Here is a 14,938-nt window from a genome sequence, read left to right as displayed (position 1 = left end):
TGGTCTAGTATTCTCATCTCTTTAAGAATTTTCCACTGTTTGTTGTGATCCACAGTCAAAGGCTTTAGCATAGTCGATGAAGCAAAAGTAGACTTTTTTTTAAAATTCTCTTGCTTTTTCTATGATCCAACAGATGTTGGCTATTTGATCTCTGGTTCCTCTGCCTCTTCTAAATCCAGTTTATACATCTGTAAGTTCTCGGTTCACACAGTTGAAGCCTACCTTGAAGGATTTTGAGCATTAACTTGCTAGCATGTGAAATGAGCGCAATTGTATGGTAATTTGAACATTCTTTGGCATTGCCCTTCTTTGGGATTGGAATAAAAACTGACCTTTTCCAGTCCTGTGGCCACTGCTGAGTTTTCCAAATTTGCTGGCATATAGAGTGCAGCCCTTTAACAGCATCATCTTTTAGGATTTGAAATAGCTTAGCTGGAATTCCATCACCTCCACTAGTTTTGTTCGTAGTAATGCTTCCTAAGGCCCACTTGACTTCACTCTCCAGGTTGTCAGCTCTAGGTGAGTGACCACACCACTGTGGTTATCCAGGTCATTAAGACCTTTTTTGTATAGTTCTTCTGTGTATTCTTGCCACCTCTTCTTAATCCCTTCTGCTTGTTAGGTTCTTGCCATTTCTGTCCTTTATGGTGCCCATCTTTGCATGAAATGTTCCCTTGATATCTCCAGTTTTCTTGAAGAGATCGCTAGTCTTTCCCATTCTGTTGTTTTCCTCTATTTCTTTACATTTACATTGTTCACTTAAGAAGGCTTTCTTATCTCTCCTTGCTATTCTCTGGAATTCTGCATTCAGTTGGGTATATCTTTCCCTTTCTCCTTTGCCTTTCACTTCTCTCCTTTTCTCAGCTATTTGTAAGGCCTCCTCAAACAACCACTTTGCTTTCTTGCATTTCTTTTTTTTGGGGATGTTCATTAAGTCCAGTTTGTTCCTAAGTCCCACAAAGTTAGCCTAGGTACCCAGCTAATACAATCGACTCTAAGGTACTGTACTGTAATAGGTTTACATAGTCCTCACACAAATAATACATGAAAACAAACACAAAAGTAGAGAAAATATTTTTAATCTTATTCTGCAGTACCTTGAAAAGGATGGTGGCACAGTACAACAGCTTGCATACAGGGGCTGACGTTGAGTGAACAGAGGAGAAGAGTTAGTGACTGGAGGAGGGAGCGGAGGTGAGAGATGGTAGAGCTGAAGGATCAGCGGCAGTAGGAGAGGAAGGGCAAGTTGCCATTTCACTCACGCCTGACACTGACGGAGCACATGTTCTCATCTTTGAAAATTCGCAACGTGAAGGTTCATATGTAGGAAATATACTGTGGAGCAAAGATTCAAAGCGGGGTCGTCCTGCCCCAAGTACAGCCCTCCTCTTCCTCCACACTACCTCCCCAACAGGAGGTCTGCTGTGATTCAAACACACCTGGAAAAAGTAAACACATTTCCCCTTAGTTATCGACTGTGAAGGAAAGAAAAAGCCCAGGTCCAACTGTGCCCTTGGGCAAACTCCTGACAGTTCTTCAGTTAGCTGATTGCTTTCCCCAGCCTTCTAGAAAGATCTTAACAAGTTCTATTTATAGCTGACCCAGAGAGCACGGATTCTCTCCTTCTTTGGGCTCCTGAGGCCCCTATCGTTAGGCTATCGCAGCTCTGATAGCCTGAGTGTGGGCAGAGTGAGGATTAAAAAACTTTCTGCTGGTTACCCAAAAGCCTTGATAACATCACACCATCTTTCACCGGGTGTGCTAAGAGGAAACCACTTCCTCCCTCTCCGGAGCTGCTTGCATATTTACAAATTAATTGTCCAAACCTCAGTTATGTTGAATTAACTGCTTTTTCAGCTGGCCTCTCCTCCTCTGGCCTAGAGTGGGAATATGGAAGAAAGTAAGGCAAAGGACCCCTTCTTATGTGAGGGACCCTAACAGTGCGGGTGCCACAACAGGGTGACTTCTGAAAGCCAGCCCCCTTGGGCTCATTCTCCGCCCACACATTTTCCCTTCCACACTAAATCCTTCCAGTGCATCCAGGCCCACTTCTGTGGTCAGTAGTCATGCTTGAAAGCCATCCAGAAATAGTGACTGAGTTGCCCTTACCAGCCATATTTTCATCGGCTTTGCTAAGCATGGTGTCTTCCATAAATGATTCATGGGGGAACTCTAAGTGCATTTTCTTTTCTAATAACCATCTCTCTCTGCCAGTCCATTATAGATGAACTAAGATACGGAAGAGTAGTGAACCCTTATGAAAGATTATGAAAGATTACACCCTGCATACCCAAAATGACCAGGCTGACCTTAGCAATATTAATCCCTGGCCCAGTTTTGCTGAATATGTCATACACATCATCAGGTCACTGGAACTATGGTTCAGTGTACTAAGCATCTGTACTAAGCAACCTGTGTAACAGGTTTAATCATGAGTGTGAATGTGCAGGCTGAAATCACAACCTTTGATCCTAGAATTAAAAGATGACATATGCTATCCAAGGAGGAGGGCATGGCGACTCTAGTATTCTTGCCTGGAAAATCCCAAGGACAGAGGAGCCTGGTGGGCTATGGTCCATAATGTCACAAAGAGTCAGACATGCCTAAAGTGACTTAGCATCCACACACACATACTGCCCACACATACATACCATCCAAAGATCATCTAATCCATCCCTTGCATCTCCAAACGTATTGCATAAATCATTCCAGACAAAATCCTATGCAGCCTCTTGTTTAAATAAAAAATGTAACCCCAGGAAAAAGATGTCCAGCCTTTTTCTGTAATCTGTTTTGTTGCTTATTGGGTCTCATGAAAGTCCTTACACCACTGTGATGGATTTCTTCCTTTGTCTTTAGTCAGATGGAGAACAGCCCACTGAATGAATAGGCTGATTTACCATCAGTAAATTATGAGATGATGCCTATGTTTACACTTCTATTCTCCATCAAAGCATCTGTTTATTTAATTGATGGCCTCCTGCCTTCTTTAAAGGTTACTCTGATATTTAGCAGGGTGCTAGGAGAGGCTGAGGAGTGATAAATTACACGTGCACTTACTTTTCTCCATCATCGCTGCCATCATACAATCACCAACCTTTGCAGTCTAGACTCCATCCATCTGTCTGTGCTGCTTAGGTAGCTTGAAAAGTGAAAGTGAAAGTCACTCAGTTGTGTCCGATGCTTTGCCACCCCATGGACTATATAGTCCATGGAATTCTCTAGGCCAGAATACTGGAGTGGGCAGTTCTTCCCTTCTTCAGGGGATCTTCCCAACCCAGGGATGGAACCCAGGTCTCCCACATTACAGGAGGATTCTTTACCAGCTGAGCCATGAGGGAAGTCCTTAGGTAGCTTACCTCTATGGAAAGGCACCACTGAACCAATAATTGCTAAATTAACAGTCTCTTCTTAGTTCTGATATGGCTAGAACTCTAAAATGTTCACATGAGGAGCACTTAAAGGAACCAGGGTTGTACAGCCTAGAGGAGAAGACAGGGGAACAAAATGCTGGATTCAAAGATCTGATTTCCTTGGAATGCCCCGTATCAGCTTTTCTATTCACTATTTCTACTTTTTGTTCTATTTCTATTAGTTTTTCTATAGCTATGACAAACACAGTGCCTTATATATGGAATCTAGAAAAACAGTACTGAATCTAGAATCTTATATATGGAATCTAGAAAAACAGTACAGGGCAGCAATGGAGAAACAGACATAGAGAACAGACTTACGGACATGGGAAGAGGGGAGGAGAGGGTGAGGTGTATGGTAAGAATGACATGGAAACTCACATTACCATATGCAAAATAGACAGCCAGTGGGAATTTGCTGATGGCTCAGGAAACTCAAACAGGGGCTCTGTGTCAACCTAGAGGGGTGGGATGGGGAGGGAGATGGGAGGGAGGTTCAAAAGGGAGGGGCTATATGTATACCCATGGCTGATTCATGTTGAGGTTTGACAGAAAACAACAATAATTCTGTAAAGCAATTATCCTTCAATAAAAATAAATAAATAAAAAATAAAAAAACCACACAGATGTATTATCTTTCAGTTCTGAGGGTCAGAGGTCCTAAAATCAAGGTCTCAAGGGCTGCATTCCTTTCCATAGGTTTCACAGAATCCACTGCCGTGCCTTTTCCAATTTCTAGAGGTTGCCCACAGCCCTTGACTCACAGCCCCTTCTTCTGTCTTCAAAGCAAAGAATAGCCGATTGAGTCTTTCTGATATCATGTCACTTTAAAGCTGACTCTTCTGCCTCCTTCTTCCATCTCATACGGACCTGTGTGATTATATTAAACCCATTTCTATTTTAAAGTCAACTGATTCCTTCTTCAATTCCCCTTTGTCCTGTAACATAACAGATTCTGAGACTAGGACGTGGACATCTTTGAGTCATGATTCTGCCTACTGTAGCCCCTAACTGATAGAGCTAGGGCCAGTAACTAGAAGTTACTGAGAGTCCAATTTCATTCTTGTCCAAAAGTTCCAGAAATGAAAAACTTTTTAATAGTCAGGACTGCCTACAGGTAGAATTACCTGCTATTGAAGTTACTGAATCCCCAGTCCCTACAGGACTTCAAGCACTGGCCAAAGAGCCACTTCACCCTAAATAAGTGGTTACTACATGCCAAGCACTCCATCAACCACTGGTCATACCATACATCACTAATCTTCACAACAGTCCGACTGAATAGAAGTTACTGTTTTAGAGAAGATAAATCTGATGCTCAGAGAGACTCAGGTGAGAATCTCAGCTGTATAAGCTGCAAGACCTTAGGCAAATTATTTAACCTCACCAATCCCCAGGCTCCCCATCTGTAAAATGGGTTGTTGTTGTTCAACCACTAAGTTGTGTCTGACTCTTTGAGACCCCATGGGCTGCAGCACAGCAGGCTTCTCTGTCCTCCACTATCTCCCAGAGTTTGCTCAAATTCATGTCCGTTGAGTAGGTGATGTTATCTAACCATCTCATCCTCTGCCCTCCCTTCTCCTTTTGCCTCAATCTTTCCCAGCATCAGGGTCTTTTCCAATGAGTCAGCTCTTCCCATCAGGTGGCCAAAGTACTGGAGCTTCAGCTTCAGCATCAGTCCTTCCAGTGAACATTCAGGGTTGATTTCCTTTAGAATTGACTGGTTTGACCTCTATACAGTCCAAGGGACTCTCAAGAGTCTCCTCTAGCACCACAGCTTGACAGCATCAATTCTTCAGTGCTCAGCCTTCTTTATGGTCCAACTCTCATATCCATACATGACTACTGGAAAAACCATAACTTTGACTATATGGACCTTTGTTGGCAAAGTGATGTCTCTGCTCTTTAATACGTTGCCTAGGTTTGGCATAGCTTTCCTTCCAAGGAGTAAGTAAAATGGGTAGAATAATGGAACTCACTTGGAAGGATAGCTATGAGGGTTAAATGTGATAATAACATCTAATTCACTGGTTTGTTGAACCTTGTAGGAAATATGTGAAGCCCAGTGCCTGTCCCATTGTAAAGACTCAGTAGCTCTCACCTTAATTCAGCACCATATACTTAGTAGGATGTGGTGGACTTCTTTTGTGTCTACCCAGCTCCTGGAAACCTTCCCTCAGAGTCAGACTATGGGCCTCATGCAGCCATGTGTTTCCTGCATGTCCCTGACCTCCTGGTCATTGCTGATTGGACCAGTGGGATTACCTGACTCCAGCCAGGCCATTAGTTGCTCTCTTCTAGGAATCTGGAATCAGATGCCTGATAGACATTCAACTCAGTCTCTGTGAGTTACTCTCCCTGGACTTGGTGTTGAGGGATATTCATTTTCATTGAGGAACAGAGAATAATCAGTCTCAAGAAACACGATTAAAGCCATTGTCCAGAAGGGAGCTAAAAGAAGAGATGGAGGGAACAGACAGTTCTCCCTACCCTACTTCCCCGCCCTTCTGAACCTATCGTTGCCAGTCCTGTGTTCCTGAGACACCCATGTGTCCTCCTAATATGTCACTCTATTTCAGCTCAGTGGCCTTGTGTTGCTATGTGTGTTATTTACAACCAGAGAGCCTGAATGCAGATGTTCACAAACATTTGCAGACTGTTGGAGCCGAAAAGGGCCATCAGCCCCTCTCTTTGTTTACCCATCGGTGCACTTTGGTACAGAGAGGTTAGGAGGCCGGCAGGTAACCCTGAACCAGCGGCAGAACGGGGATCAGCACTTAGAACCTCCTGGCTGCCCAGGTTGAACTCTACCCTCTAATCTTGGTTATCTCCAAATCTGTTTCTTCAGCTCTGATTCCTAGGCTTTGAGAAGCTAACATGACTGGAATGGGATAGAGCCGGGGCCTGGGGACTGAGAAAGGCACCAGGGTTTTAGGAGTTCAAAAGAAATTTCATGTTGGAAGACCAAAAAATCCCTATTCAAGAGGCTTATTTTGATGTGAAATCTGAGACTCTTCCAGCAGCACCTGGGTCTGCCTGGATGATGCTGGAAAGGAGAGGAGCCAGGCGTCATTTGCATATATGCAAATGAGGTCTTCAGCAGCTGCCCAGAAGCCACCTCTGCTTGGGGCACCAGCTCAGCCGCTGGGGCTGCTTTCATCTGTCTACTCAGCCTTGGAAGACAGAGAGACAGGCTTGTCAGAGCATCCCACCAGGCTGACAAGGACGCAGAGTCATCCCAACACCGCTGCGTTGGAGGAGCAAAGAGCCTAAACCTCCAGAAGATGAACCTGAGGGCCTCCCTTCCGCCCCTGCCCCTTGTCCCCTGACCCCGTTTCCCTGCTGGGCGGGAGAAAAAGGACCCAGGATTCTAGCAGCGGGGCAATGGAGAGAATTTCCCCAGGCTTTGCTGGCAGGCGAGGTGCACTCCTTCTGGCGCTCAGACATGATCCTTTCTTTCCCTGGCTTCAAAACCCACCCAGGTCCATCACTTCTCCTCTGCAATGCCTTTCCTGCCATTAGAAGCCAGGGAGAAGAGATCAGACAAGTGGTCTGAGGTTGGGAGGCCTAACCTGAAAACCAGCCCAGATTCCCTATCACCTGCATCAAGTCTCAACCTTGGTTTCCCTTTCTATAAGGTGTGGGGTAGGGGGAAGAAGAAGCTTAGAATTCGTGGTTTTTGAGCCAAGGAGCTCCTTCCCCCACAAAAATGCAGATGGGAGGCCAATCAGGCACAAGCGTGCTTGCTCCGGCCGCACACCTGTTCATCTCAGGGAGCCCTCCGAGGTCTGTCAGAGCCACATTTTGAAAACCACTGGGCTGGTCCCTCAGGTCCCTCCCCGCTGCCAGAGTCTGGGATTTCAAAGCCAGCAACGGCTGCCCGGCTGCCCGGCGAGTGTGGGAAAGAAGAGGTGGTGGGACTAGGCGGGGGAAGAGAAGACGAACTAACGGCAAGACCCAGGTTCCAGCCAGCAAGCTGGAGAATCCTGGTGGTGGAGGCCCTCAGCCTCCCTTCACATCCGTCTGGCCCCAAGGCCCTGGGAGGCCGCAGAGGAGGGCCGCCCACTTTCTGTGCCCCTTGGGTGCCCGCCTTTTCCTCCCCCACCCCTCACACTCTCCCCTTGTTGCTGTCTTCGATCCCTCTCTCCCTTCCCTCCCCTCTCTGCTCCACCCCCACCCACCCAGCCCAGTCCATCCCTGGGAAAAAACTTGAACAATACCTGGAGGAGGGGATCAGGTGTCCTGGGGGGACTGGCCCCCACAAACACACAGATGGTTAATCCCTGGGCAATTCTGGGTTTTCCTTTCTTCCCTCTCCCCTCCCTCTCTCCTCGCTGTTCCCACTCCTGGGTCAGCTCCCAGGACCACGGCTCTCCCAATACACACCCTTTGCAGAAGAAATGGCAAGTGGCCCTGGCGGGCAGTTAACCAGCTGTGGGACCCAGCAAGTCAGGCTCCATGTCCAGGCCGAAGTTTCCTCATCTGCTTGGATAAGGGGTGCCTCCGTTCTGGGGGTGCCACAGATCCCGTTAAGAACCTGAGGAAACCAGGCAGACAGACACACACACAACTTTACAGTCAAGTTTTGGAAGCCCATCCATGGACTAGAGAAGGGTTATCCAAAGGTTGGACGCAGGGCCCAGCTCCCTGATACCATGAGAGCTATGCCTCTCGTGACCTGGGCTGCAGACCCCAAAGGACTCGCTGCAGGGCGAGGCCAGGCCAACAGGCCACCCGGCCTGGCCATTCCAGCTCCCTAGCCTCTCCTATTCCCTTCCCAATCCCAGCAGGGTCTCAACTCCTGTGTTCCTGGTACAGTTTCCAGCCCTCCCCCAGCCTGCAGCAGCTCCAAGAAAGAGAGAGAGAGGAAAGGAAGGGAGGAAGAGGAGTAGACAGGGCAGAGAGCAAAGGGGCCGCAGCCTCTGGCCCCCCCTTCTCAACCCAAAACCCTGGCTTGGGCACTCCTGCCCACACACCCTTGGCATCTAGCCTTCGCCCAGAAAGTCTGTCCTCCTGTGGTCACCAGCAGGCTCCAACTGACAGGGCCCTGGTCGGAGAGCCAGGGGTCTCCCTCATCCCCACCTCAAATCCAGAGCAGCTCACAAATCACAGGGGCAGTTTACACTAATGCCTCCTACTCAGGGACCTTTAAGAGCTCTCCATCAAAGCTCCCTGCTCCGTCCCCTCACTGAAGGCTTTCCAGGTCAGACTCCAGCCCCAGGCTTCCCTGCCTCAGGTCCTAAAACTCCTTACACACTGGTCAGCCTGGACTGCCAGCCACATTTTCTTGTATTTTCTTTTCTTCTCATATGTGCCTGGAATGATCTCCCTCTTCCTCCTCCTCCCATCACCTAATATCTCAATGAGTCGAAATGCCACCTCCTCTCTGAAGCTTATGGCTTTCTCTCCAGTTGGAAGTCCTCTCCCCCTGAACTCTCGTGGCACATCATCTGACAGCTCTGTGACATTTGCCACATTCCCCTCATTTCGGTGAGTAATCTTAACCATATGGGACCACACAACTATTTCGTGGGCACCTATCAAGTGCCAAGTACAGACCCAAGAGCTCTACCTGAGTCGTCTCATTTCATCTTCTACAAATGCAAGATACAAGGTGGAGGTAATTATCTCCATTGAGAGACAAAGGCAAAGCCACCTGTCTCAGACTCCCCAGCCACATACTTTGCTTGGCCCTCTTGTGCCTCCTAAGTTTCTTAAGGGACAAGATCTTATTAACCTTTTCTCCTGGATGGAAGTGATTGTCACATCTATCATTAAAGTGTGAGAGAGTGGGTGGCAAGAGAAGAGAGAAGATGGACCCTATGCACCAGGCACTATACACACGTCATTGTCTTCAACCTTCATAGCAACTCAAAAAGTGGGTGTCATTATACCCATTTTACAGGTAGTGCAACTGAGGCTCTTGGAGGTAATGTAACATTCCTGCCAATAGTTACTTCAAGTGGCAATGCTAGCCTTCCTTTCAAGCATTCTCAGGCCCCAAAGCTCCTCCACCAGCAGTTTTGAGTTTCATAGTGTCCACTGAGGCAGCCATGAACTTTCCTGGTGTCTCCTTCCAGTCCATAAATGGGCCTCCAAGTGTTAGAGTCCAGTGACTTTTGTAACTGAAATGTATTTTCTTACTGACTTCCATTAGGTAATTGGGATTGTATCCCCAGGGGTAATAGTTTTGGCCTCAAGACATAATTAAAAGCATACAGTTCTGAGAAGAGTGTATATTTTAAATGGCATAGCTAGAGGAAAGCTAATGATTTTATGACACAACAAAAGCACAAGGAAAAGATCACCCCAGAAGTTGCATCCACCCCCTCTCCAATATAAGTTCTAGTTGGAGGAAGATCGAGTCCTTAAAAAATCAAAGGGTAGTTATAAACCACCAGTTTTAAACCTTGTACATTTAGGTGTTCTTTATCAATGACTTGAGTTTGTGCTTAGATTAGAGGGACTAATCTAACCATCTTTTTTTTTTTTTCTCCAGGGTCCTTTATGAGCTCTTTAAAGAGAAAGCTCGTCTTTTTTACCCCAGAGAAGCATGGAGATCGTTTTCATAATTTATTATTTCTTTAAGTGCAAGTGGATTTCCTTTAAGAGGAACACAGGGTGGCCCACTTAATATAGATCCTGTTAATAATGCAGTGGGACTGGAAGGATTGAGGTTTTAAGTGGGCTGCAGGCACCCAGCAGAGAGAGATGAGTAAACACTCAGCCACCCAGTCCTTCCCACCCAATAGAGCCGCCTTCTCCTGAGAAGGGTGCATGCCCGTGGGAGACCTGCGGCTAATTTTGCCAAGGCCTTTCCCCAGAAGGAAAAATACCTATATCTGTGAAGCCAACTATGCTCCACACCCCTCTACACACACACTTTATTTCCTCTGGTTTGCTCATTCAGTCACTCAGGTATCCATCCATCTAACCATCCATGTATGCATTCATTCATTCACTGAATATGTACCAGGGTAGTTGGGATTAAACCATGAATAAGACACAGCCTTTGCCCTTAAAAAGCTCAGCCTGATGGGGGAGTCCAGCAAGAAACCTCACAAACGGGGCAGGGAGTGCCAAGCACTGTTAAGGTTCCATGAGGACAGAAGGCTGAGTGGATCCTTAAAAGTGTCTGTAGGTGGACAGAGTATGATTACAAAAGGGCGGGTGTGGAAAACCCGGGGAGTGGCCTTCTACGTAGAACCAATTCAGACACGGTAATCAAAGACAAAACGGAAGGGTGGTGAAGCTCTGAGTAGCTGTGGGAAACGAATATTGGAAGAAACCACCTAGAAAGGATGTACACTAAGGTTTGAAGAGCTGGGCACAGTATAAGGAGCTGTCCTTAGGGCAGATGCCTAGAGGGAGGGGAGAGGACATACAAGTTACAGGATCCCAACCCGCATGTCAGACGAAATGACGGGAGAGTTGCTGGAAGACCTCAGACTCATCTCTCACAGGTTAAGGACTCAGAGCCTCCAAACCAGCTCTCAGCCTCTGTGCGGTCTTGACGGCAACTAGGACTCCAGGGAAGAGTTTGCCCTAGATCTGAGGGGCAGCCTGGATCCCAGGACTTACGATACAGGTCTCAGGCCAACCTAAAGTTCCTAGAATAAAGCAGCGGGGGTAGGAGAGGGGGGATCTTTGTTCCCATCATCCTCTCCACTTGGAAAGCCCACTGCTGAATTCCAGATCACTGCTATCCTGGTCCTGAGCATCCCTTCCGGTTCTGCTCCAATGCACCCAGCCCTTCTGGACCTGTTCTCCTCCACTGTGTAGACTCAGGACCATCATCCCTCGTTCCATCCTGAATTAGAGCCATTTGTGCACACACTGTCCCCACAGCTGGCGGGCGGTTCCCATGGGGAACCTCTGCTGTTGACACCAAGCTCTAGATGAGCCCCCCTCCCCCACAGGCTGCAGCCCACAGTAGACGTTGTCTTTATGTTTATGAAATTGGCTGAGATGACCCCCTCTGAGCTTCTCCATGGACACAGAGCACCCTGAGGTGTGAGTGGAGCAGAAAGGGGAAATGACCGAAGGGAAGGGTCTGGGACCCCTGCCAGGCCCTCCTCAGCTCCCCCAGCGCCCCCAGGGAGACTCTCTGGAATTGTGTTTTCCCTCTGTTTGGGGGCTGAGCCTCTGTCTAGTCCCTGGAGGGGGCTGGCATTATTTTCCTCAAGGTTTCAAGGGGGTTGAGGAACGTTTCATGTTTCTCTGTTTGGCAAATAGTCGGTCCCCTGCCTCCTCTTCCAGCAATCAGGAATCCCAGACACGGAAGCCAGAGGGACTCGGGTTTCTTCCTGAGGAGGGGCCGCCCAGCAGATGCCAGTCGGTCAAGCCGGGAACTCCCGCCAGGAGGTGGGGGGGTGCAGGTGGGGGGCGGTGGCGGACACAGGGCCTTGGCTTTTCTCTGAAGGGGTGGGAAGAGAAGACAGGAACTGCTCTGGATAAAAAGCTCCGGACGCAGGCAGAAGGCAGGCTCAGGCCTCCTGCTCCCACGAAGACCCCTTTCTTTCCAAGCTGGTCTGGGGGCCACAAAGGCCAGTGGCAGCCATTCCGCTCCCTCCTGGGGGCACGTTTCTCTTTGGGTGGAAGAGACTCCGAGCTTGCTGGGCTGGAGAGAGGGGCGGGAGGGGCGAGTCCCAGCTGAGAAGGGTGGACAGCCCGGATGCCAGCAGACGGGAGCGGGCTGGGCCCGGCTTCTGAGCAGAGGCTGGGAGCCGGCAGGCGGGCGCGGGTGTGAGGAGCAGCGCTGACACCTGAATCTCTGCTCGCCTCCCCCTGGAGAGCGCTTTAATGAGGCTCACAGCTGTAATATCACAGAACGAGCATTAACAATGCTAATTACCTCAAGTTTAGCCCGAACTGGTTCTCAACCCACCCGTCTTGGGAACGCACTGTTGTTCTGGCCCCGCTGAAACAGGCAGGGGCTGCGGCTTGTGACGGGGGGTGACAGGGGAGAGGCCGTCTGAGCCAGGGTGGGGAGGGGCGCGCTGCAGGGACCCCCAGCAGAGGAGGAAGTGAAAGCTCCGGTGGTGAAGGATGTTGCTCTGCGCTGTTTAAGAGAAACCCAGGGGAGGAGCGCCCCGGCAGCAGGCCTCCTTTGGAGAAAGCTGGGACCAGAGGCGGTGTCCACTTGTGTCTGGGCAGCGGGTGGTGGGCCCTCAATGGCCTCCTGAAGCCTCAAAGGCCCCTCCTATCATGAAAACCCAAAGATGTTTTTACATGGGTGTGTGTTTAAAGCAGCAAACAGCAATATATGAAACGGATTAAATCAGAACCATGTGCTAGTGACAGAATATTAAAAAGCAGAGACATTACTTCGCCAACAAAGGTCCATCTAGTCAAGGCTATGGTTTTTCCAGTGGTCATGTATGGATGTGAGAGTTGGACCATAAAAAAAGCTGAGCGCCAAAGAATTGATGCTTTTGAACTGCGGTGTTGGTGAAGACTCTTGAGAGTCCCTTGGACTGCAAGGAGATCCAACCAGTCCATCCTAAGGGAGATCAGTCCTGCGTGTTCATTGGAAGGACTGATGCTGAAGCTGAAACTCCAATACTTTGGCCAACTGATGTGAAGAGCTGACTCATTTGAAAAGATCCTGATGCTGGGAAAGATTGAAGGTGGGAGGAGAAGGGGACGACAGAGGATGAGATGGTTGGATGGTATCACCGACTCAATGGACATGAGTTTGAGTAATTCCGGTAGTTGGTGATGGACAGGGAGGCCTGTGTGCTGCAGTCCATGGGGTCACAAAGGGTTGGGCATGACTGAGCAACTGAACGGAACTAAACTGTGTGCTAGTCATCATTTGCTTCAAGTTCGGGGCTTAGGAACCTTTTCTCCACCCCTGCCCCACGAGGCCTCTGGACATCTCCAAGGTGCCTTCTAGAAGCCTAGGCCCCTGCACTTGGGGAAAACCAGTGTTGTAGAATGACCCAGACTTCCAGCTTCCTGGTGTCTGGCGTGAAACCATGTCCTTCCCAGGGCTGCTTGGAATCAGGCATTGCTGGACATCCCAGGGCCTCTGACCCAAGACAGGAGAAGGATAGGCACTAGTTCTCGCATGGGTACCCACCTGATCTGTTGGCTCCTTCGCCAAGCCTGCCTGAGTCTGGGGCTGGCTTTGTAGACAGTCTTGCCTATATCTGCAAAAGTCTAAGGTCACCCAGTGAGATAACATGAGACTCAGCCCTTCTGACTCCTTTCTGTTCCACCAAGAAGGAGAAGTCACACCCTCTCTGTCACCAGCCCATGCCCTTCAACTCTCCAACACAAAGGGTTATCCCACTGGTCCCTTCTCCTTAGTCCCTTCTCCCCATGCTTTCTCCTCTGCCCAAGGACAGAACAAAGGAAACCTGTTCCTCTCTGAGTTTGCTTGACCATAATGTGGGTCCCTCCAGTTTTCCCCGCCCTCCTTCATCCCTGCCACCCTCTAGAGCAACATCAGGGTCCGATCTGTATACTAGGTTAGTTTCCCAGGCCCTGAGACCCATTGCCTCCCCGGAAGCCCTCTCTCAGGAAATGGTGGATTGAGTCTGGGATGCAAAGCTGGTTTCCCGGGCTCAGAGCAGAAACATCACATTCCCCTATGTGCAGATGAAAGCCCTGTGGTAGGTGTTTATGCCATCTTTTCCTGCCTGAACTTGGTTACGAACCTGAGTCCCCCAGCGCTGGAATCAGCAGCTCAGCACTACCCGCCCAACACCCACCTGAGACCATCCTGGGTGAAGGCCTAGCCTGTGTCTGCAACCGTGATCAACGGCCCCTCTGCTAGAAAGAACCGCCCCCCCAGTCCACTTCTGAAAGGAAAGGCTGAAGGTGTGTGATAACATTGCAGGACAGTGGAACATTTAATCAGCAGAGGAGCTGAAAGAGACCCCGTCTTTCCCCGCTGCATGTCCTTCTGTGTCTTCCAAAAAACACAATAGACTCCAACTAGAAGCACGCTGAGACCAGAAGTCCCTGCTTGTGGTCTGGCTCCCCTGATGTCCCCTGGACTGTGTCCCTCATGTCATATTATTACCTATGTGGTTTGTAAGCTCCATGGGTGTGGGGTCCTGTTTCTCTGCCGTATCCTGAGTGCCTAGCACATAGCAGAAGTTTTATTTACTTATTTACCTTGAATGTGTTTGGACTAACACCCAAGCTGTAGCCTCCGGAAACCACTTCCACATGGTTCAGATCCTGCACCCAGAGGCTGTGCCTTTAAGGAGGTTGCTAAGCAGGCTGGGGGCGGGGGGCAGACTTGTTTCCTGCGAACCTCCCGCCCCTCACCCAGGGCAGCCATCTCACTGCCTTACAGGCCGCGACCTGACGGGAGGAGCAGTGACTCAGCTGGTTTCTAGAAGGGTCCTGAGCCTGAGGTCTCTCTCCCCCACTGCCGCCACCACCTCAGCTGTGAGTCATCTCTGAATCATCGGCCTCACCTCCCCCGGAAACTTCAGGGGCTTCTCTTCAGGATGCCCTGCCATCTTCTCAGAGGGCTCATGGGATGGCGCTCGTGGTGGAGCTGCCTG

General features: G+C 49.2%; 1 protein-coding gene across 1 annotated transcript in view; it reads right to left on the bottom strand.

Annotated features, from left to right (window-relative positions):
* Positions 1 to 1,163: 1,163 nt before the first annotated feature.
* The window catches only part of DPF3 (double PHD fingers 3), a 303,432-nt gene continuing 289,657 nt past the window's right edge, over positions 1,164 to 14,938 (bottom strand). Inside the window, exons 12-13 of the transcript XR_006343955.1 lie at positions 7,800 to 7,950; positions 1,164 to 1,439 (exon numbers count right to left, since the gene is read on the bottom strand). The gene's annotated coding sequence lies outside the window, so the exon portion shown is untranslated. The remainder of the gene's footprint in view (positions 1,440 to 7,799; positions 7,951 to 14,938) is intronic.

Source organism: Cervus elaphus, chromosome 12 (genome assembly GCF_910594005.1).
Source record: "Cervus elaphus chromosome 12, mCerEla1.1, whole genome shotgun sequence".
Lineage (NCBI taxonomy): Eukaryota > Metazoa > Chordata > Mammalia > Artiodactyla > Cervidae > Cervus > Cervus elaphus.
Note: the sequence above shows the minus strand (reverse complement) of the source record. Positions and strands in the feature narration are given on the sequence as shown.